Source organism: Pinus tabuliformis, chromosome X, assembly GCF_031772625.1.
Source record: "Pinus tabuliformis cultivar Carrire ecotype Pingquan chromosome X, CPIR1, whole genome shotgun sequence".
NCBI lineage: Eukaryota > Viridiplantae > Streptophyta > Pinopsida > Pinales > Pinaceae > Pinus > Pinus tabuliformis.
Genome location: NC_142308.1, coordinates 439,813,966 through 439,838,655, shown reverse-complemented (window position 1 = coordinate 439,838,655; position 24,690 = coordinate 439,813,966). Strand labels below are relative to the sequence as shown.

General features: G+C 33.8%; 1 long non-coding RNA gene across 1 annotated transcript in view; it reads left to right on the top strand.

Moving 5' to 3' along the window:
* Positions 1-14,211, top strand: part of LOC149140462 (uncharacterized) — an 83,461-nt gene extending 69,250 nt beyond the window's left edge. The window contains exon 2 of the long non-coding RNA XR_016265307.1: positions 14,076-14,211. This is a non-coding gene — a long non-coding RNA (uncharacterized LOC149140462). The remainder of the gene's footprint in view (positions 1-14,075) is intronic.
* The last annotated feature ends 10,479 nt before the right edge of the window (positions 14,212-24,690 follow it).

The window sequence follows — 24,690 nt, the reverse complement described above, 5'->3', positions numbered from 1 at the left end:
TATTTCAGCGAAGAGAACTGTTGAGTTAAAAATAAAACTTTGAACTTCCCAATTCGTTAATACCCTATAACTATGATGACTTGATGAATGTCTGAACCCTTGGATATTGTAAATGGCTATCATAATGTTCATTTAACATCTACATTGTTTGGCCATCATAATGTTCATGTAACATCTACATTGTTTAACAAAGAAATAAACACGTCAAAGCAAGATATTGGAGCACGTTGATCTTATTAAGTGGATTTATTGTAAGACAATTGTGTTGATTGTAAATCAGAAGATAATCTGTTGGTGATTTCTGAGAATATGCATCTTCTAGTTGTGGTGGCTATCCATCCAAGATTTGTAATTCACATTTGGAACTATCCATTCAAAATTAACAAAAATTTTAACTTAAATAATCATATAGTTATAAATTAATAGACATGGTTGATTAGAAGACATCAATTAATATAGATGGATGATTATGAAACTTAAAATAAAGGAAAATAAAAAACAAAACAATATTCACTTCTAGATTCATGCTTTCCATTTCCATCAGATTTCAAAAGTTACAAACGCTTGTTAAATGTTATAAAATACTTAGGGCTTATGGTTTGGGGTTTAAAATGTTATAAAGTGCTTATGGTTTGGGGTTTAGATTTTAGGTTGGGGGTGTGGCTATTAGGGTTTAGGGTTTATGGTTTATAATGCTTTAATAAATTCTTTTAATAAGCACTTATCTAAAAAGTAAAAAAAAAACAATTTTTAGGGTTTAAGGTTTTCTGGGGTTTTTAGGGTTTAGGGTTTTTTAGGGTTTAGGGTTTTTAGTGATTAGGGTTTTTTATGGTTTATGGTTTTTTTAGGGTTTTTAGGGTTTAGTTATTTTTAGGGTTTGGGGTTTAAGGTTAAGGGTTTAGGGAATAGCGGTTTAGAGTTTATAACACTTTAGTAAATGGTTTTATTAAACACTTAAATAAAAGTTACAAAACACTTTTTAAAATGTTCTAAATTCCTTAGGTTTTAGGGTTTGGGTTTTAGGGCGTATGGTTTAGGGTTTAGGTTTTGGAATTTAGGGTTTAGAGTTTATAAGACCTTAGCAAATGCTATCAAGCTTTAGGCCTTAGGGTTTAGGGTTTATAAGAAATTAGTAAGTGATTTTAGGTTTTATCGTTTAGGCTTTAAGCATTAGGATATATGGTTTGGGGTTTGGGGTTTAGAGATTATGTTTTATAAAACCTTAGTAAATTCTTTTAATAAAAACTTGAATAAAAGTTATAGAACACTTTCTAAAATTTTATAAAATTCTTAGTGTTTAGAGTTTACCATTTGGGGTTTACGGTTTGGAATTTAGGGTTTCAGGTTTAGAGTTTAGGTTTTAGTGTTTATGGTTTAGGATTTATAACACTAAAGTTAAAAAACACTTTTTCAAATATTAAAAAAAATAACGTTTAGGGTTTAGGATTTATAACACTTTTGTAAATTCTTTTAATAAACACATAAATAAAAGTTTAAAATGATTTTTAAAATCTTTTGTAATGATTAGGTATGAGGTTTTAGGGTTTCAGGTGTAGTGTTTGGGGATTAGGGTTTCGGTTTTATAACAAAACTATTTTTATAAACACTTAAATAAAATCTACAAAATGATCTTTGAAATGTTATAAAATGATTAGGTTTTAGTGTATAAGGTTTAGGATTTGGGGTTTACAGTTGAGGGCTTAGGTTTTAGGGTTTATACCAATTTAGTAAATTATTTTAATAAAAAGTTAAATAAAAGTTACAAAAAACTTTTCAAAAGGTTATAAAATAATTAGGGTTTAGGGTTTAGGGTTTTTTTTTAGGTTTTGGGGTTTAAGGTTTATAACATTTTAGAAAATGTTTTAATAAAAACTTAAATCAAAGTTACAAAATGCTTTTTAAACTGTTATAAAATGATTAGTATTTAGGATTTGGGGTTTAGGGTTTAGTGTTCATTTTTTAGGATTTATGGTTTATAAGGATTTAGTAAATTGTTTTAATAAACACTTAAATAAAAGTTAATTTTTTTTTAAATGTTATAAAATGCTTAGGGTTTAGGGTTTGGGGTTTAGGGCTTAAGATTCACGGTCTATAAGGGTTCCATAAATTATTTTAATAAACACTTAAATAAAAGTTACAAAGGACTTTTTAAAATGTTATAAAATGTTTATAGTTTAGGATTTAAGTTTTAGGGTTTAGGGTTTGAGGTTTGGGGTTTAGAGTTTAGGGTTTAGTGTTTAGGATTTATAATGCTTTAGTAAATTATTTTAATAAACACTGTAATAAAAGTTACAAAATTATTTTTAAAATGTTATAAAATGATTAGGGTTTAGTGTTTAGCATTTAGTGTTTGGGTTTTAGGGTTTAGCATGGTTTAGCATTTAGGGCTTATGGTTTATAAGACTTTAGTAAATGGTTTTAATTAAGGCTTAAATAAAAGTTACAAAATTATTTTAAAATGATATAAAATTCTAGGGTTTAGTGTTTACGGCTTGGCCTTTGGGATTTAGAGTTTAGGGTTTATAAGACCTTGGTAAATGCTTTTAATAAAGGCTTAAATAAAAGTTCCAAAACTCTTTTTAAACTGTTATAAAATGCTTAGGGTTTAGGGTTTTAGGTTTTTTTTAGGTTTTATGTTTAGGGTTTAGGGTTTATAACACTTCAGTAAATGATTTTAATAAACACTTAAATAAAAGTTATAAAACAATTTTTAAAATGTTATAAAATACTTAGGGTTTAGGGTTTAGGGTTTACGGTTTATAACACTTGAGTAAATTATTTTAATGAAGACTTAAATAAAAGTTACAGTCTGCTTTTTAAAATGTTATAAAATGCTCAGTGTTTATGTTTTAGAGTTAAGGGTTTGAGGTTTATTGTTTGGGGTTTAGGGTTTAGGGTTTTGAATTTAGGGTTTATAACACTTTCGTAAAAGCTTTTAATAAACACTTAAATAAAATTTACAAAACGCTTTTTAAGATGTTATAAAATGCTTAGAATTTATGGTTTATGGTTTATCATTTGGGGTTTAGGGTTTGGGTTTTAGGGTGTAGGTTTTAGGATTTGGGGTTTAGGGTTTAAGATTTGGGTTTTAAGGTTTATAACAATTTAGTAAATTCTTTTAATAAACACTTAAAGAAAAGTTACAAAACACTTTTCAAAAGGTTATAAAATAATTAGGGTTTAGGGTTTTTTTTTTTAGGTTTTGGGGTTTAAGGTTTATAACATTTTAGAAAATGTTTTTAATAAACACTTAAATCAAAGTTACAAAATGCTTTTTAAACTGTTATAAAATGATTAGTATTTAGGGTTTGGGGTTTAGGGTTTAGTGTTCATTTTTTAGGATTTATGGTTTATAAGGATTTAGTAAATTGTTTTAATAAACACTTAAATAAAAGTTGATTTTTTTTTTAAATGTTATAAAATGCTTAAGGTTTAGGGTTTGGGGTTTAGGGCTTAAGATTCACGGTCTATAAGGGTTCCATAAATTATTTTAATAAACACTTAAATAAAAGTTACAAAGGACTTTTTAAAATGTTATAAAATGTTTATAGTTTAGGATTTAAGTTTTAGGGTTTAGGGTTTGAGGTTTGGGGTTTAGAGTTTAGGGTTTAGTGTTTAGGATTTATAATGCTTTAGTAAATTATTTTAATAAACACTGTAATAAAAGTCACAAAATGATTTTTAAAATGTTATAAAATGATTAGGGTTTAGTGTTTAGCGTTTAGTGTTTGGGGTTTAGGGTTTAGCATGGTTTAGCATTTAGGGCTTATGGTTTATAAGACTTTAGTAAATGGTTTTAATTAAGGCTTAAATAAAAGCTACAAAATTATTTTTAAAATGATATAAAATGCTAGGGTTTAGTGTTTACGGTTTGGCCTTTGGGATTTAGAGTTTAGGGTTTATAAGACCTTGGTAAATGCTTTTAATAAAGGCTTAAATAAAAGTTCCAAAACTCTTTTTAAACTGTTATAAAATGCTTAGGGTTTAGGGTTTTAGGTTTTTTTTTAGGTTTTATGTTTAGGGTTTAGGGTTTATAACACTTCAGTAAATGATTTTAATAAACACTTAAATAAAAGTTATAAAACAATTTTTAAAATGTTATAAAATACTTAGGGTTTAGGGTTTAGGGTTTAGGGTTTATAACACTTGAGTAAATTCTTTTAATGAAGAATTAAATAAAAGTTACAGTCTGCTTTTTAAAATGTTATAAAATGCTCAGTGTTTATGGTTTAGAGTTAAGGGTTTGAGGTTTATTGTTTGGGGTTTAGGGTTTAGGGTTTTGAATTTAGGGTTTATAACACTTTCGTAAAAGCTTTTAATAAACACTTAAATAAAATTTACAAAACGCTTTTTAAGATGTTATAAAATGCTTAGAATTTATGGTTTATGGTTTATGATTTGGGGTTTAGGGTATGGGTTTTAGGGTGTAGGTTTTAGGATTTGGGGTTTAGGGTTTAAGATTTGGGTTTTAAGGTTTATAAAAATTTAGTAAATTCTTTAATAAACACTTAAAGAAAATTTACAAAACACTTTTTAAACTATTATAAAATGCTTAGGGTTTAGGGTTTAGGCTATAGGGTTTAGGGTTTATGGTTTATAACACTTAAGTAAATTCTTTTAATAAAAACTTAAATAAAAGTTACAAAACCATTTTTAAAATGTTATAAAGTGTTGAGGGTTTAGGGTTTGGGTTTTAGGGTTTAGGGTCTTAGGTCTAGGGTTTAGGGTTTAGAGTTGAGGGTTTAGGGATTATAATGCTTTACTAAATAATTTTAATAAGCGTTTAAATAAAAGTTACAAAACACATTTTAAAATGTTATAAAATGAGTATGGTTTAGGGTTTAGCATTTAGGGTTTTGGGTTTAGGGTTTTTGGTGGTTTAGCATTTAGGGTTTATGGTTTACAAGACTTTAGTAAATGATTTTAATCAAGTCTTAAATAAAAGTTACAAAATTATTTTTAAAATTATATAAAATGCTAGGGTTTAGTGTTTACCGTTTGGCCTTTGGGATTTAGAGTTTAGGGTTTATAAGATCTTGGTAGATGCTTTTAATAAAGACTTAAATAAAAGTTCCAAAATGCTTTTTAACTGTTAAAAATGCTTAGGGTTTTCAGTTTTGATTTTAGCTTTTGAGTTTGGGGTTTAGGGTTTAAAACACTTTAGTAAATTCTTTTAATAAACACTTAAATAAAAATTACAAAATGGTTTTTAAAATGTTATAAAATTCTTAGGATTTAGGGTTTAGGGTTTGAAACACTTGAGTAAATGCTTTTAATAAACACTTAAATAAATGTTATAGACTACTTTTTAAAATGTTATAAAATGCTTAGTGTTTATGGTTTAGTGTTAAGGGTTTGAGGTTTATTGTTGGGGGTCTAGGGTGTAGGATTTTGAATTTAGGGTTTATAAAAATTTCATAAAAGCTTTTAATAAATACTTAAATAAATGTTACAAAACGCTTTTTAAATTGTTAGAAAATGCTTAGGATTTAGTGTTTTGGGTTTTGATTTTAGGTTTTAGGTTTAGGGTTTAGGGTTCATAACACTTTAGAAAATGATTTCAATAAACACTTAAATAGAAGTTACCAAACAATTTTTCAAATGTTATAAAATGCTTAGGATTTAGGTTTTAGGGTTTTGACTTTATGTTTTAGGTTTAGGGTTTAGGGTTTATAACACTTTTGTAAATTCTTTTAATAAACACTTAAATAAAAGTTACAAATGGGTTTTAAAATGTTATAAAATTCTTAGGATTTAGGGTTTAAGGTTTAGGGTCTATAACACTTGAGTGAATGCTTTTAATAAACATTTAAATAAAAGTTACAGACTGCTTTTTGAAATGTTATAAAATGCTTAGTGTTTATGGATTAGAGTTAAGGGTTTGAGATTTATTTTATGGGGTTTACGGTTTACGGTTTTGAATTTAGCGTTTATAACACTTTCATAAGAGATTTTAATAAACACTTAAATAAAATTTACAAAATTATTTTTAAAATGTTATAAAATGCTTAACATTTATGGTTTATTGTTTATGGTTTGGGGTTTAGGGTTTCAGTTTTAGGGTGTACGGTTTAGGGTTTGGGGTTTAGGGTTTAGGGTTTATGGTAGAGTGTTTAAGGTTTATAAAATTCTTATCGTTTAGGGTTCAGGGTTTTGTGGTTTAGGATTTGGGGTAGCATGATCTGGATTTAGGGTTTGTGGTTTAGGGTTTGGGGTTTAGGGTTTGTGGTTTAGGGTTTGGGGTTTAGGGTTAAGGGTTTAGTGTCTAGGGTTAAGGTTTTAGGGATGAACCACCCCACCTTAAGGGGGCATCCGTTGTTACATATTACACATAATGCATTCATCTCGTGGAGCCTCGAGGAGTTATGAAGAAAAATAAATAAAATTAAAAAGGTTTATGAAGAAGGGTTGAAAGACAAAGGTTGGGGTATCTCATGTATAGCAATTTTCTCCCTCCTACACTCACATACCCAGGTGTGCTCTTCTCTTATTATAGATACTGATAAAATTCTTATGGTATATGGTTTAGGGATTACGGTTTTGGGTTTAGGGTTTAGGATTTAGGATTTATAACATTTTAGTAAATTATTTTAATAAGCACGTAAATAAAAGTTACAAATAGTTTTTAAAATGTTATAAAAATCTAAGGCTTTAGCATTTAGGGTCCAGGGTTTATAACACTATAGTAAATATTTTTAATATACACTTAAATAAAATATAAAAAACACTCTTTAAAATGTTATAAATTAATTAGGGTTTCAGTTTTAGGGATTCGGGTTTAAAGTTTATAACACTTTAGTAAATTCATTTAATAAACATGTAAAAAATGTTACAGAACACTTTTTAAAATGTTATGAAATTCTTAGGGTTTAGGTTTTAGGGTATAAGGTTTAGGGTTCAAAGTTTAGGGTTTAGGATTTAGGATTTAGGGATTATACACTTTAGTAAATTGCTTTAATAAACACTTAAATAAAAGTTACAAAACACTTTTTTAAATGTTATAAAAGGCTTAGGGGTTAGCGTTTAGGGTTTAGGTTTTTTGGTTTAGGGTTTAGTTTTTATGGTTTTGGTGTTTCTAACACCTTAGTAAATTAATTTGACAAAAACTTAAGTAAAAGTTACAAAAATATTTTTAGAATGCTATAAAATGCCTAAGGTTTAGGTTTGATAAGACTTTAGTAAATTCTTATAATAAACACTTTAAGGTATATGGTTTAGGGTTTATAACACTTTATAAAATGCCTAGGATTTAAATTTTAAGACTTTTGGTTTAGGGTTTAGGGTTTGGGGTTTAGGGTAAATGGTTTCTAGTTTATAACACATTAGTAATTGTTTTAATAAACACTTAAATAAAAGTTACAAAACAATTTTTAAAATTTTATAAAATTCTTAGGGTTTAGTTTTTAGGATTTGGGGTTTAGGATTTATGGTTTACGGTTTGGGGTTTAGGGTTATGGGTTTAGGGTTTAGGGATGAACCACCCCACCTTAAGGAGGTATATGTTGCTACATATTACACATAATGCATTCATCCCATGGAGCCTCGAGGAGTTATGAAGAAAAATAAATAAAATGAAAAAGGTTTATGAAGAAGTGTTTATAACACTTTATTAAGCGTTTTTAATATACACTTAAATAAAAGTTACCAAACACCCTTTAAAATGTTATAAAATAATTAGTGTTTAGGTTTTAGGGATTAGGGTTTAAAGTTTATAACACTTAAGTAAATTATTTTAATAAACATGTAAAAAAAGTTACAAAACACTTTTTAAAGTGTTATGAAATGCTTAGGGTTTATGTTTTCGGGTATAAGGTATAGGGTTTAGTGTTTACAGTTTACGGTTTATAACACTTTAGTAAATTGTTTTAATAAACACTTAAATAAAAGTTACAAAATGCTTTTTGAAATGTTATAAAAGTCTTAGGGTTAAGTGTTTAGGTTTTAGGTTTTTTGGTTTATGCTTTATAGTTCATGGTTTAGTTTTTATGGTTTAGGGTTTATAACAACTCAGTGAATTATTTTGATAAAAACATAAGTAAAAGTTACAAAACTCTTTTTAGAATGCTATAAAATGCTTAGGGTTTAGATTTTATAAGACTTTAGTAAATCGTTATAATAAACACTTAAATAAAAGTTAAAAAACAGTTTTTAAAATGTTATAAATTTCTTACGGTTTAGGGTTAAGAGTCTAGGGTTTATAAGGCTTTAGTAAATCCTCTTAATAATCACTTAAATAAAAGTTAAAAATCTTTTTAATATGTTATAAAATGCTTAGGGTTTAGGGTTTATGGTTTATGGTTTGGTGTTTGAGTTTAGGATTTAGGGTTTATAACACTTTGGTAAACAATTTTAATAAACACTTAAATAAAAGCTACAAAACTCTTGTTAAAATTTTATAATATTTTTAAGGTTTAGGGTTATAACACTTTATTAAATGCTTTTAATAAACACTTTAAAAAGTTACAAAAATGTATTTTAAAACGTTATAAAATTCTTAGTGTTTAGGGATAGGTTTTATGGTTTGGGTTTGGGATTTAGGGTATAGGGTATAGGGTTTATGGTTTATGGTTCAGGGCTTAGGTTTTAGGGTTTATAACAATTTGGTAAATTATTTTGATAAAAAGTTCAATAAAAGTTATAAAACACTTTTGAAAATTTATAAAATACTTAGTGTTCAGGGTTTAGGTTTTATTGTTTAGGTTTTAGGGTTTACAGTTTATAACATTTTAGAAAATGCTTCTAATAAGCACTTAAATGAAAGTAACAAAAAACTTTTTAAAATGTTATAAAATGACTAGTATTTATGGTTTGGGGTTTAGGGTTTAGGGTTCATGTTTTAGGATTTAGGGTTTATAAGGATTTAGTAAATTATTTTAATAAAGACTTAAATAAAGGTTAAAAAACTATTTTTAAAATGTTATAAAATGCTTAGGGTTTAGGGTTTAAGGTTTAGGGTTTATAAGGTTTCAGTAAATGATTTTAATAAAAACTTAAATAAAAGTTACAAAAAACTTTTTAAAATTCTATAAAATTCTTAGAGTGTAGGATTTAAGGTTTAGGGTTTAGGGTTTCAGTTTTTCGGTTTAGAGTTTAGGGTTTATAATTCTTTAGTAAATTATTTTGATAAGCATTGTAATAAAAGTTACAAAATCATTTTTAAAATGTTATAAAATGATTAGGGTTTAGTGTTTAGCATTTAGGGTTTGGGTTTTAGAGTTTAGGGTGGTTTTGGGCAGTGTTTATGGTTTATAAGACTTTATTAAATGTTTTTAATCAAGGCTTAAATAAAAGTTACAAAATTCCTTTTAAAATGATATAAACTACTTAGGGTTAAGTGTTTATGGTTTGGCCTTTGGGGTTTAGGGTTTAGGGTTTACAAGACCTTCATAAGTGCTTTTAATAAATACTTAAATAAAAGTTCCAAAACTCTTTTTAAACTATTATAAAATGCTTAGGGTTTAGGTTTTTGGGTTTTAATTTTTGGTTTTAGGTTTAAGGTTTGAGGTTTAGGTTTTAGGGTTTATAACACTTTAGTAAATGCTTTTAATAAACATTTAAATAAAAGTTACAAAATGGTTTTTAACATGCTATAAAATGCTTAGTATTTAGGGTTTACACTTTAGGCTTTAGGGTTTGGAGTTTTAGGTATAGAGTTTAGGGTTTAGGGTTTATAACATGAGTAAATGCTTTTAATAAACACTTAAATAAAAGTTACAGACTACTTTTTAAAATGCCATAAAATTCTTAGTGTTTATGGTTTAGAGTTAAGGGTTTTAGGTTTATTGTTTGGGGTTTAGGATTCATTAATATCCTGAAATAATGCAATGAGGATCCCTCCTCATGCTCTAATTTCTGACCTCTTGTGTGTTGTTGGGAAATTTTGGTAATATCATCTTCCTCTTGGAGCTAGAGAGCTCTAATTTGAAGTCTCCATGTTTCTTCCTTTTCCTTTAATATCTTGATTTTCTCTACTTCTAGTTCATGATATATAGCTTTGATTAAAGAGAATCATACCCACCACTGTGAGGGTCTTCTAACCTAGCTAATTCAAATTCAATATTGTTGAGGGACTCCTCTTCCTTTTTTTTCTTTTCCTTTCCCATTCTATCATCCTTTGCTTAAGGCAAATAAGGTTTCCATCCAGGTGCTCTGTCAATGACCTTATTTCAATCTCTGATCTATCCTGCCATACCTGTTTAACAATTCTTTGAAATTCCTCATCCTTTAACCATGTCGAATTAAATTTTGAAAGGTTCCCATGGTTTTGGAGAAATACCTTCTACTTATAAAAAATAGGTGAGTGATCTGATATTCCTCCTGAACCAACTTGGCATTACCTAACCATTTCTATCTTATCCATCAGTGGTTCCTGAATTAGGAATCTATCAAGGTGCCTTGCTAACATAGCATCCCCAAATCTTTGATTTCTCCACGTAAGTTGAATAAGTGTTATTTCTATATCAATAAATTTTTTATTCTCAAGTAGTTGTTCAAAAAATTCTAAGTGAATCTACATGTGCATGGCTACCCAAGGAGTTTTCATGTCCCACGGAAAAATTTAAATCTCCCCCCAAAATTATATTGTGAGCCTGCATAACTAATGATCACAGGAGCTTCCAATAATTACATACTATTTTGACATGGTACATATATATTAAAAATCCTAATTTCAAGACCAAATTAATTAGAAAAAATATCTGCCATTAGTACTCCTTCCCTCCATTAGTATATTTTTTTTTCCTACAACAATTCCACGAGATCTACCTCTCATGTCTAAGGCATGGAAAGTCCATTCTGATTTCATAGATTCTAATAGTGATGCAATTTGTTCACTATCCCCAAGCGTCTCTTACAGAAATATCACATCTGATTTCTCCAACTCTAATAATCTCCCAAGGGCTAGTTTTTTTGTCATGGCTAGCCAAGCCTATATAGTTAAAAGATAACCACTTCATCGAGAAACCATTTTGAGGTTTCCTTTTTCTCTAAGAACCCCATCAAGTGATAATTTTCTTCCTTTTTCTACATCCATACTAGCCTTATGAATGGATTTCGATATATAGGACTACCCGCCTCTAGAGGTTTTGGAAATATTTGGTGGTGATGACATACCTAAGCCTCGCCAAGCAACTATAAGTTGTTTGGACAAATATGAATAGAAAGTGAGGATAAGAAGAGAACTTAGTATTGTAAGAAGAGTTATTTACTTGAGTTAAGAATTTTCATGGTAAAGTGGGGATAAAAAATTATAATAAAATTATAATTTAGTTAACTTTTATCATTCCTTCTTATTTGGATAAAGTTAGATGTATAATGGGGTAAGTGTTTTGATTCTTCTCATGGATTAATGTGTATACAAGTAATTTAATTTATATGGCTGCACTAGTAAAAAAAATTGGTAAAAGTTCTTATTATGGGAGCTATAGTCTTGGTGAGTTGATTCTTGTTATGTGGTACTGATGTGAAAGACAACATAAACCCATGGGTAAAGACGATGTAAACAATGACATTTTTAGTAGACATCACTTTATGTATAGAAACAAAATTGTTCTCAAAATGACAATCAATCTACTCTATAGTGGAGATGCATAGTATGCAAATGCATTTATATATGTCAAGTACATAATTTATGGTTTAGTGAAAAGGAATAATCTTTTAAATCATACAGTGCTTTAGATAAATTATAGTTCTTTGGAAAATACAAGAATGCAAGTTTGGAGAATAGTTTTGTCTAAGGAATACATTCTTTTAAACTTGAATTTCCATTCTTCTAAGACGAACTTTTAGTTGTTCAATACTGTATAAAAACTAAAAAAAGATTCAAAAAAAATATATCTAAACTTACAAAAAAGAAGAAGAGGAAGGCCAAGCAAGAAGCAAAAAACAAAAAAAATTCTTTCTACACTTCAAACCATATGAAGAGCAAGGCCAAGCAAGAAGCAAAAAACAATAAAAATTCTTTCTACACTTCAAACCATACAAAGTAAAATGTGCATATTATTTTGGGAAGAAAATTCTATACTAAAAAATTTTAAACACACAAATCCAATAACCAAAATAAGATAAAATCTCACTCCCCATAACAAAAAGATGTAAACACACGAGTAATTCACTATAAAATGTATTTTCAAATATTTAAAACCTTTAGTATTAAAGTAGCTTTAAAATATTTAAAATGTATTTAAATAATCAATATTAAAAAAAATAACACATTTTTAATACAAATTTACATACTTGCATAATTATATAAATTAAATGAGTAGTAAATGTTAATAATTATCAATCCATAATAAACATCAAAACATTTACATCATAATACATCTCACGTTTCTAAAATTTAGAAAAATTTGAAATTAAATATCTTATTATTATTATTATTATAAGTTAAACATATATTCATTTTAAACAACATGGAATAAGATTTTTATCCATGAATATTTATATCCACTTTATTACAGAGTTTCTTAATCTACAAATAGGGTATATTACAATATCACATGCCTAAGAAACCATAACTCTTTCATATGAAACTTGCTCAAATGATATTTTGTTAATCAATCAATTTAAATAAAATGACAAAAGAAACTTAACTACCTTCACATAAAACTCAGTCTTTGACTTGTGTATACTACTAATTTTTTTATGAAATACTTAATGGTCCTACCATAAATCTAATAATTAATAATCAGATTAAAATTTTTGAATCACTATTCTACTTTAAAAGAAACATGTTTATCGATATAATTAAGTTTAACTTCATCTTAATTTATGTTACCAATCACATTTGAAATGGGTGAACATATAATTTCATATAAAAAACTTACCATTTTCAAATTAAAAAATGCATGCCAAACTGAAAGGCAAATCTATTGCTATTGAAACCTAAATGAAGACATGCTATATATATATTATTAAATATTGAAACCTGAATGAAAACATACTATATATATTATTGAATACATAAATATGGAAAAAATAGATGACTTCTAGTAACCTGGAAACATTAATGGTTGATAATAAAAAGCACGGAACTAGAAAGAGCTTATAAATAAAGTATCTATTGTTATTGAGTAAGACCGTTAAAATATAAGTTCAGATCAAAAAACTTATAGTTCTCAATTAGAAAAATAAATAAAACTAATAATTCAAATCTATTGGTAACTGGTATTGAAGCTAAAAAAATAAATAAATAAAACTTAAAGAGCAATTTAATTTTATGAGTGTTGAAGCCAAATGAAAACCATCAATTATATTAGAAATAAAAGAACATACCTAGCTCTCTCGCATAAAAATATTAATTGAATTTAATGGATGTCAAAAATCCCACCTTAAATTCATATTCAAATTCAAACGTGAACATTCCAAATTTGGACGGACGTGGATGTTAAGTACTTTGGATGAGAATTTCAAGAAAAGCATCTTACAGCTATTCAAATTCAAACGTGAACATTCCAAATTTGGACGGACGTGGATGTTAAGTACTTTGGATGAGAATTTCAAGAAAAGCATCTTACAGCTATTTCAACGGATCCGCTCCTTCAACGGAATTTTCTGTATTCGCGTTTTGGAAGTGTTTTCTGATGGCTGTGACTGTGTTGGTGCAACGTCAACGAATTTTGATGTGATGGCTGTTTTTATTACTTTTTTTGCTTCAGGATTATGTTTTTATTACTATTTCTGTTAGGATGACAGGGATTATGCTTTTTACTATTTCTGTTGTGAAAAAAGCTGGAGAATCTTTGTAAGAGATAATCCTAGTCGTCCGTTGCAAATAGAATTGGCATCAACGTCTATGAGATAAGCAGCGCTGCAATCCCAATCATCAACATCATTGAGATAGCAGAGTGCGCGAGATAAAGGGTGCTGCTTATCAAACTGGTTATCTCAACGGTTCAAGTTCTTGATTGCTTTAATTCGATTTAATTTTTGGATTCATATTGGCATTAGATTGGGATTGTTGTGCTCCTCCTCCTCCTCTCAAAGTTTCTGCATTGTGTGGTCTAGTCTCGTGCGTCTGTATGTTTGGAGCTCCATGTGTTGTGTGTGTATGAATGTGGTCTGGTCTCTGTTTTTAGGTGTGTCTGTCTGTGTGGTGTGGTTGTATTCTCTGAGAGCTGGAGGCAGAGGCGTGCTTGTGTTTTCATAGAGGCAGAGGCAGGTAGCCTATCAATTACTGAATCAAGACAACTTTGCCCAGGGATGACAGTTAAATGAGGCATCCGAACTCTGCCCAAGGATCACAATTAACTGAGTGTCACGATCCCATTCTAACTTATACCATAAAAAAAAAAAATTATTGTTACCTAACCTCTACAGGTCATCATGGTATATTGATATAATTTATGCGCAGATATTTTATTTCAAACATTGTAATATATGGTTTATGGTTTACCCCTTGCACGTTGATTTTCATGCGTTGTAATTACATTTTACCAACCCGCACTAACACTATGCAACAGTCTTAATGAATTGAGTACTGGCTTATTAAATCACGGTGCCACATGGTGAGCGGGTGTTAATCCAACTCACCCGTTCCGTGGCCAGGTGGATAAGAACCATGTGAGGCCATGTGATTATGCAGAGGGTTGTACATTATGGTTTGCGTGCCCACGCTCCCGCTCAAACGAACGATGGTGATCGCTCCTCCAAATCGGATGGCTCAGATTGGTTTGAGGGTTTGGTTGACATTATATGATCCACCGGGTTCTTCGGTCTCGGTTCATTTGCGTCCAGGGCAAACCTCTGCTCATCCGACATCTCCCTCCACCACACCAGTTCTGCCATTCACACAGGTATGAAACCATTTCGTCCATGGCAATTTTAAAAGGTTTACAGTCTGCGCTTGACAGATTATTAATCAGTTCTTTGATTCCTCGATTTACCACTGATACAGTTGATGGTGATGACTGTTCTGTGCAGGAGGGTTTGGACTCTACGACTTCTACTGTCTGGAAGGAGGTTCTGCAGATCCGCATTCTATCCAGGTGAGTCTTCGACGCTGTTATGCATTGCCATGTAGGGTTAACTATTATGGAAAGAATGGTGGTCTTCGATGGGCCAGAACGAGACTCATGTATGGTTATTCATGTGTCTCAGGTCTGGTTACCCCTTATTCAATCCCTGGTGTGATTTACAGGCGGCCTTCTCATACCGAACCTGTATTCCATGAAACCCTGAGGGTTAGATAATTTCTTGTTTACGGCTACAGGCCATTTGAGGGTTTAATGTTTGACTATGTTATACACCGTCGGCTATGTATAATATGTTCTGTTATTTATGTTACAGTTCAATGTTCTGTTCTCATTCGCATGCCGTTAATATTCTACGGGGTTTACCCAACAGTAATAACCCCGCTCTGACTGTTACTACAGTTTAATATTGTTATTCTTATGGAATTTTACCCTACGGGGCTTACTACAGTAATGCATACGTTTTGTTCAGTTCTTGACATGTTTGTCGACTCCTTTAGGTTGCAGTCATTATATATTGCGTGATTCTCCAGTCTTTTATGGAGCTATAGTTAACTTGTTTCAATATTCGTAGATACTACACAATTTATGTTATTTTGTTGCGGTCTCAGGGTTTACGGCTTGCTTTCGAAATAATGAAGGCAAGTCAAACCCTCCTCGCATACACGGATATTGGTTTGCATGTTAGTATTGTCTGAGCCTGATAAATGGTAAATGCATCTTATTCAGTTTTCTCAAGTTCTAATAATGTTAGTCTCTGGTTATTGACCTGCGAGTAGCGTTAACGCTCCATTCGCACGGTCATATGATGTTCTTTACGGTTTAAATGATAGAGTGAGGTTTAACTGTGAGCAAATCCCTCACTGCTACTTCTAATATGATCTCTTTTACTCCAGCTTACACGGCATCATTGTTTATTAAAGGCCCTCAGCTCTTCAATAATGTTTTCTTTATAAATCTTTTCGTTTTACTCATTAACGTCTCGGTTCTGAGCACGATACCACGACTGTATGTTAATAAGATTTGTAACTTATTGAAACTGGTTATTGTCTTTGGATATGTTTCGTAACTTATGGTTCTGTGTACGCACTACTGCATATCTATTTCTTGTTGTATTCTGCGGTTTATTAATCGCTTCAGATTTAACTCTGTTTTGGCATTTCCTTACTAAGCACCTGAGTCTGTACATAGTGAATTTAATCACTGAGAACTAACCTGCAGACGAGGTTGTGTGCTTAATCTTGGTAACAGCTACGGTTATCTTCCGTTTTCTGCCTAATGAATGATTTCATATATAGCTGTATCTTTTATTAACTCAATAAAAGAATCACAGTCAAATATATATATAACTGTAGCTTTCATTCACTCATTAAAAGAAAACACAGACAACTGCATATATAACTGTATTTCATTAACTCATTAAAAGAAACACAGACAACTGCATATATATAACTATATTTCCTTAATTCATTAAAAGAAACACAGACCACTGCATATATAACTGTATGCTACCATTACCTGTTCCTCAATTTAAACTATTTAAGGATGCATACCTGGCAGTCTGCTACTGTCGTTCCTATTCCAAGAGTTCACCTGCAACGATTTTGCTCTTAACCTCCCAACCTTGAGATCCACTTCGTTGGATTCTCCCCCCGAGCCGTCTTGCAGGCCTACAGCCTTCGACAAGACTCTTGCACCTCTGTGCTAGGTTATCTGGTCCTTACCAGACTTAACCTTTTCTTTTACTATCCAGGTTATCTGGTCATTACCAGACTTAACCTCTTCTCTTTCTCTGCTCTCTCCAGGAATTCCTCTCTCTCTCTGCTTGTTCCTCAACAACCCAGAGACTTTTCCTTCCCAGGACTTTTCCTTGGGTGAGAAGCAGTTGCATCAGTTTTAAAACTGATTCACTAAAAATAGAAATCCTCCTTCAGGAAGTTGCCAGCATTTTCAAGAACATACACATGTAATATAATTCAATAATCAACTTTTCATTAATAATGTCATCAAACAATGAGTAACCACTTCACAGTTTTTACTACAGTAATATCCAGATTTACGAATTACCAGGGTCATTACATCTTTCCCCCCTGAGATTGGACATCGTCCCGATGTCTTCTCTCATTAAATAAATGTGGGTAAGTTTTTCTAATGAGTTCCTCGTCTTCCCATGTGGCTTCCTCAGGTCCATAGTGCTGCCATAGCACTCTAACTTGGGTAATAACCCGTTTCCGCAGCCGCACTTCTCTCCGGTCGAGAATGCTCTGCGGTTCGACCAGGACCTCGCCTTCCGGTTCGACCTGCAAACCACCAATACCATTAATCAGTTTCTTACAAAATATAGCTGTTTAATCAAACACCTTGATTAATTCTTACCCGCACATCTTGCCATCGAATAACATGTTTAGAGTCATATACATATTTCTTTAGGACAGACACATGGAATACATTGTGAATCTTAATGTGACTTGGCATGGCAAGTTGGTAGGCCACTGGCCCCACTCTAGCCAAGATCTGGAAAGGTCCAAAGTATCGTGGAGCCAGCTTGGCGCATCCGCTCCACTGCAAGGCGCTCCTTCTGGTTTGTATCCTCACAAACACATGGTCGCCAACTTTGTATTCCGTGAATCTTCTTTTCCTGTCCGCAAAGCTTTTCTGTCTATCTTGTGCAGCTTTTAAGTTTGCACGCACCTTTCTTACCATGTCTTCCATGTCTTTAAGCATTTCCGGACCCAAATTCAGCTTGTCTTCCGGTCCACCCCAACTTGAGGGTGTACGACACTTTCGTCCATACAGGACCTCAAAGGGACTTAACTGAGTCAAAGTGTGATATCCATTATTATACGCAAATTCGACCAGATGTAAATATTCTTCCCATTGACCTGGTTTCAGCATTACATATGCTCTCAACATATCTTCCAGCACCTGATTCACTCGCTCGGTCTGACCATCAGTCTGCGGGTGATAAGCTGTGCTGAAGTTCAGCTGAGTACCCAACTCGGCAAACAATGTCCTCCAAAAGGTAGAGGTGAATTTCACATCGCGATCTGATATAATTACTTTTGGTAACCCATGCAATCGGAACACATTTTTCATGAAGAGATGAGCAATCTGCACCGCCTTGTAGGTGGACTGCACAGGAATAAAGTGCGCTGCTTTACTTAACTTATCAACCACTACCATAATAGAGTCGTTGCCTTTCTTTGTTCGGGGCAACCCTGTTATGAAATCCATGGAAATGGTTTCCCATTTCCACTCCGGAATGGGCAACGGCTGTAGCAGTCCAGCGGGATGCTGATGTTCTGCTTTTATTTGCTGGCATTCCAAACATCGTGCCAAGTACTCCACCACTTGTTTCTTCATTCCTGGCCAATAGTATTCCTTCTTAAGTGCAGTGATCATCTTTTGGTACCCCGGATGACCAGAGTAATGGCTGATATGGAACTCATCCAGAACCAGCCTTCTAAGATCTTTTACATCAGGTACATACATTTTCTTATTAAAACACAACATTCCAGCACTATTTAGCGTATATCCTAGCTGTAATTTTTCCTTATCAGATTGCTGTACTTGTTGTTTTAAATGCTGGTATTCAGAGTCAAGACCAGCTGCTGTTTTTATTTGCTCAATTAGTGAATTCTGCCATTTGCTGGCTGAAAGTTCACATAAACAGTGAGCCTTCCGACTTAATGCATCAGCCACTCTGTTTTCCTTGCCCTTTAAATGTTTTATTTCGAAATCAAACCCACTTAGGAAATCTGCCCATCGGCCTTGCCTTGCATTCAGGGTAGGTTGGCTGAAATAATGTGTCAAGCTGTGGTGATCTGTTAACAGCAGAAATTTCCTCCCTAGGAGGTAATGCCTCCACATTTTCAGCGCATGAATAACAGCTGTTAATTCCAAATCATAAGCAGAATATTTCTGTTCATGTTCCTTTAGTTTCCTTGACTCATACGCTATTACCTTTCCTTCCTGCGTTAGAACCCCTCCCACACCCTCCTTGCTTGCATCGGTGCATACCACATAATCCTTGTTAGGATCAGCTATACTCAAAATGGGTGCCGTGGTAAGTAGATGCTTCAGGCGGTCAAAACTCTGCTGACATTCTGATGTCCACCTAAATACCTTCCCCTTTTTCTGTAAGGAGGCAATAGGATAGGCTATCCTAGAGAAACCTTCTACAAACCTCCGGTAATATCCAGCTAATCCCATAAAGGATCTGATATCAGCAACATCCTTGGGTATGGGCCATTCCATAATGGTTTTTATCTTCTCCGGGTCTACAACAATTCCTTCCTTATTAATCACGTGTCCCAAATACTGAATTTCCTCCTTGAAGAAATCGCATTTGCTGAATTTAGCGTATAGCTGATGTTCTCGAAGGGTCTGCAACACCAACCTAAGGTGTTCTTCATGTTCCTGCTGGGAGCGAGAGTATATCAGAATATCGTCAATAAATATCAGCACAAATTTATCTAAAAACCGATGAAACACGCTGTTCATCATACACATGAAGGTGGCAGGTGCATTGGTCAAACCAAAAGGTAGCACTACAAATTCGTAGTGCCCATAGCGTGTCCGGAAAGCAGTTTTGGCAATGTCCTCATCTTTGATTCTGATCTGATGATAACCAGATCGCAGATCAATCTTAGAAAACACTTTTGCCCCTTTCACTTGATCAAAGAGTTCATCTATCCTGGGTAAGGGGTACTTGTTTTTGACCGTGAGCTTATTCAGCTGCCGGTAATCTATGCACATGCGAAGGGTCCCATCCTTCTTCTTCACAAATAATACCGGAGCTCCCCAGGGTGATACACTGGGACGTATGTATTGTTTATCCAACAATTCTTGAAGCTGCATTTTCAACTCTGTTAACTCTGGTACGCTCATTCGGTAGGGTGCCCGCGATACGGGTGCTGCCCCCGGTATCAGCTCTATAGTGAAGTCTATGTCCCTCTTTGGAGGCAGCCCCGGTACCTCTTCAGGAAAAACATCTGTAAATTCCTGTACCACTGGAATATCGTCTAATGCAGACATCTTATCTTTCTGGTTTGCATAGCCAACTTGTATGGCATAGATCTGACATTTCTTTCTAATACATTTAGCTAACTGAGTTGCAGTGATAGGTCGAATCTGAACAGGATGTTTAATTCCCTGCAATTCCTGCTGCTGCCCCAAATCATCTTTGTAGTATATGGTCTTGGTTTTACAATTCACCAATGACCAGTGCTTTTCCAGCCAATCCATACCAATAAGAATGTCATAAGAGCCTAATGGAAGTACATTCAGGTCTGCCGTTACGGGCTGTCCAGCTATACTGAAAGAACAGTTATTAACTTTAGCTAAAACCCGCCTTTTGGCTCCCGTAGCTAACTGGACCAACCATGGATTTTTGAACTTTTCTGGTGGTAGCTTACAATGTTCCACTACTTTTGGACTAACATAACTTAAAGTAGCTCCTGGATCAATAAGTACAGCTACAGAAAGGTTTGAAATCTTACCTTCGAATTCCACCATGGAAGGTTGGTATTCCGCTTGCCGGTCCTCTAAGGCTGCATTGATTCTTGGTACGCTGCGCGCCACATCCCCAACAGTTGAGGCTTCATGGATTTGAGATATTTGATCAGCTCTTTTACGCTGTGGACAATTTCTAGCGTAGTGCGGTCCTTCACACACCCAGCACTGAACTGGAGGTCTGGTTCCCTCAACCTCCGATCTAGCAGGTGGTTCGCTGATCCTGCTCTCGCTTGGCTTAGCCCGGAAGGTGCCCTTATTTGTGCTTCTGTTAAACTGCCCCTTTCCAGCTCCTTTATTACCATTTCCACGGCTGCCTTTGTTGTTTCCAGCAACTCTGCTGCCTTTTCTTTCATTCCATTTCTTGTTTGGAATTTCTCCTTTTTGTTTGTTCTGCTGGTAACAAATTCTAGCCTTCCGAATTGCCTCATCCATAGTTCGGGGATTGTCAAACTCAATCTGTTCCCTTATATAAGCTGGTAGGCTACTCACGAACCTCTGCACCTTGGCCTTCTCCTCCTTTATGTATGGCACATAACGAAGCAGAGAAGTGAAGCGATTTATGAATTCGTCCATGGACTGTTGTCCTAGCCGTAAGTCATGGAATTCTCGCGCCTTCTCATCATAAAAGCGCTCAGTTAAATACCTCTCCTTAAAGTATTTCTGAAATTTTTCCCAGGTTATGCTTTGCTCACTTACTCCCTTCACAATTTTAATCTCTTCCCACCACAAGGTGGCTTTGCCCTGCAACTGGAAAATAGCCAGCCGCGCCTTCAGATTTTGGTCATATTCATAAAGTTGAAATTATTTATTAATATTAATCAACCAGGCTTCTGCTGCTTCTTCCTGCTCTCCATCGAAAAGTGGAGGTTTGATTTTTCGGAATTCTCCCTGTAATTCCACTTTCTGTCGCTTGGAGGTTTGCTTCTCTTGCACATTATCGGAATGGTCTTCCTGTTCTTCTGAAAGCTCAGGTGCGTAATCCCGTTCCTCAGTGCCCCTTTGCTGTTCTGCACTAGGGCTGGCTAAGGGTGGATTTTGTTTATCTGACAAGCTTTTCAGTATTCTTTCTTGTTCCATTGTTAATCGCGCATTGTCCTCACGCAGACGCGCCATCTCACCTTTCAGCTCCTGGACAGTTTGCAGTATCGCCAGATTGGTACTGCGTGTCTCAGCACCAAGCTGTACCCACAGCTCAGCATTTTCTTGAGGGATGCCGCCAGCTCCCGGCATTTCCTCCATCTTACTATTAGCTGCTAGCAGGTAGCTGTCTCTGTATGGTTCTCCTGCTGGTACACAAGAAAGGCAATTAGTTGCATTATTTCTATATATACATTATAAGATGATCTTTGCTGTTCCAGAGGCCACAGTTTTGAAACCTCAGCTCTGATACCACATTGTCACGATCCCATTCTAACTTATACCATAAAAAAAAAAAATTATTGTTACCTAACCTCTACAGGTCATCATGGTATATTGATATAATTTATGCGCAGATATTTTATTTCAAACATTGTAATATATGGTTTATGGTTTACCCCTTGCACGTTGATTTTCATGCGTTGTAATTACATTTTACCAACCCGCACTAACACTATGCAATAGTCTTAATGAATTGAGTACTGGCTTATTAAATCACGGTGCCACATGGTGAGCGGGTGTTAATCCAACTCACCCGTTCCGTGGCCAGGTGGATAAGAACCATGTGAGGCCATGTGATTATGCAGAGGGTTGTACATTATGGTTTGCGTGCCCACGCTCCCGCTCAAACGAACGATGGTGATCGCTCCTCCAAATCGGATGGCTCAGATTGGTTTGAGGGTTTGGTTGACATTATATGATCCACCGGGTTCTTCGGTCTCGGTTCATTTGCGTCCAGGGAAAACCTCTGCTCATCCGACATCTCCCTCCACCACACCAGTTCTGCCATTCACACAGGTATGAAACCATTTCGTCCATGGCAATTTTAAAAGGTTTACAGTCTGCGCTTGACAGATTATTAATCAGTTCTTTGATTCCTCGATTTACCACTGATACAGTTGATGGTGATGACTGTTCTGTGCAGGAGGGTTTGGACTCTACGACTTCTACTGTCTGGAAGGAGGTTCTGCAGATCCGCGTTCTATCCAGGTGAGTCTTCGACGCTGTTATGCATTGCCATGTAGGGTTAACTATTATGGAAAGAATGGTGGTCTTCGATGGGCCAGAACGAGACTCATGTATGGTTATTCATGTGTCTCAGGTCTGGTTACCCCTTATTCAATCCCTGGTGTGATTTACAGGCGGCCTTCTCATACCGAACCTGTATTCCATGAAACCCTGAGGGTTAGATAATTTCTTGTTTACGGCTACAGGCCATTTGAGGGTTTAATGTTTGACTATGTTATACACCGTCGGCTATGTATAATATGTTCTGTTATTTATGTTACAGTTCAATGTTCTGTTCTCATTCGCATGCCGTTAATATTCTACGGGGTTTACCCAACAGTAATAACCCCGCTCTGACTGTTACTACAGTTTAATATTGTTATTCTTATGGAATTTTACCCTACGGGGCTTACTACAGTAATGCATACGTTTTGTTCAGTTCTTGACATGTTTGTCGACTCCTTTAGGTTGCAGTCATTATATATTGCGTGATTCTCCAGTCTTTTATGGAGCTATAGTTAACTTGTTTCAATATTCGTAGATACTACACAATTTATGTTATTTTGTTGCGGTCTCAGGGTTTACGGCTTGCTTTCGAAATAATGAAGGCAAGTCAAACCCTCCTCGCATACACGGATATTGGTTTGCATGTTAGTATTGTCTGAGCCTGATAAATGGTAAATGCATCTTATTCAGTTTTCTCAAGTTCTAATAATGTTAGTCTCTGGTTATTGACCTGCGAGCAGCGTTAACGCTCCATTCGCACGGTCATATGATGTTCTTTACGGTTTAAATGATAGAGTGAGGTTTAACTGTGAGCAAATCCCTCACTGCTACTTCTAATATGATCTCTTTTACTCCAGCTTACACGGCATCATTGTTTATTAAAGGCCCTCGGCTCTTCAATAATGTTTTCTTTATAAATCTTTTCGTTTTACTCATTAACGTCTCGGTTCTGAGCACGATACCACGACTGTATGTTAATAAGATTTGTAACTTATTGAAACTGGTTATTGTCTTTGGATATGTTTCGTAACTTATGGTTCTGTGTACGCACTACTGCATATCTATTTCTTGTTGTATTCTGCGGTTTATTAATCGCTTCAGATTTAACTCTGTTTTGGCATTTCCTTACTAAGCACCTGAGTCTGTACATAGTGAATTTAATCACTGAGAACTACCCTGCAGACGAGGTTGTGTGCTTAATCTTGGTAACAGCTACGGTTATCTTCCGTTTTCTGCCTAATGAATGATTTCATATATAACTGTATCTTTTATTAACTCAATAAAAGAATCACAGTCAAATATATATATAACTGTAGCTTTCATTCACTCATTAAAAGAAAACACAGACAACTGCATATATAACTGTATTTCATTAACTCATTAAAAGAAACACAGACAACTGCATATATATAACTATATTTCCTTAATTCATTAAAAGAAACACAGACCACTGCATATATAACTGTATGCTACCATTACCTGTTCCTCAATTTAAACTATTTATGGATGCATACCTGGCAGTCTGCTACTGTCGTTCCTATTCCAAGAGTTCACCTGCAACGATTTTGCTCTTAACCTCCCAACCTTGAGATCCACTTCGTTGGATTCTCCCCCCGAGCCGTCTTGCAGGCCTACAGCTTTCGACAAGACTCTTGCACCTCTGTGCTAGGTTATCTGGTCCTTACCAGACTTAACCTTTTCTTTTACTATCCAGGTTATCTGGTCATTACCAGACTTAACCTCTTCTCTTTCTCTGCTCTCTCCAGGAATTCCTCTCTCTCTCTGCTTGTTCCTCAACAACCCAGAGACTTTTCCTTCCCAGGACTTTTCCTTGGGTGAGAAGCAGTTTCATCAGTTTTAAAACTGATTCACTAAAAATAGAAATCCTCCTTCAGGAAGTTGCCAGCATTTTCAAGAACATACACATGTAATATAATTCAATAATCAACTTTTCATTAATAATGTCATTCAAACAATGAGTAACCACTTCACAGTTTTTACTACAGTAATATCCAGATTTACGAATTACCAGGGTCATTACACTGAGGCATCC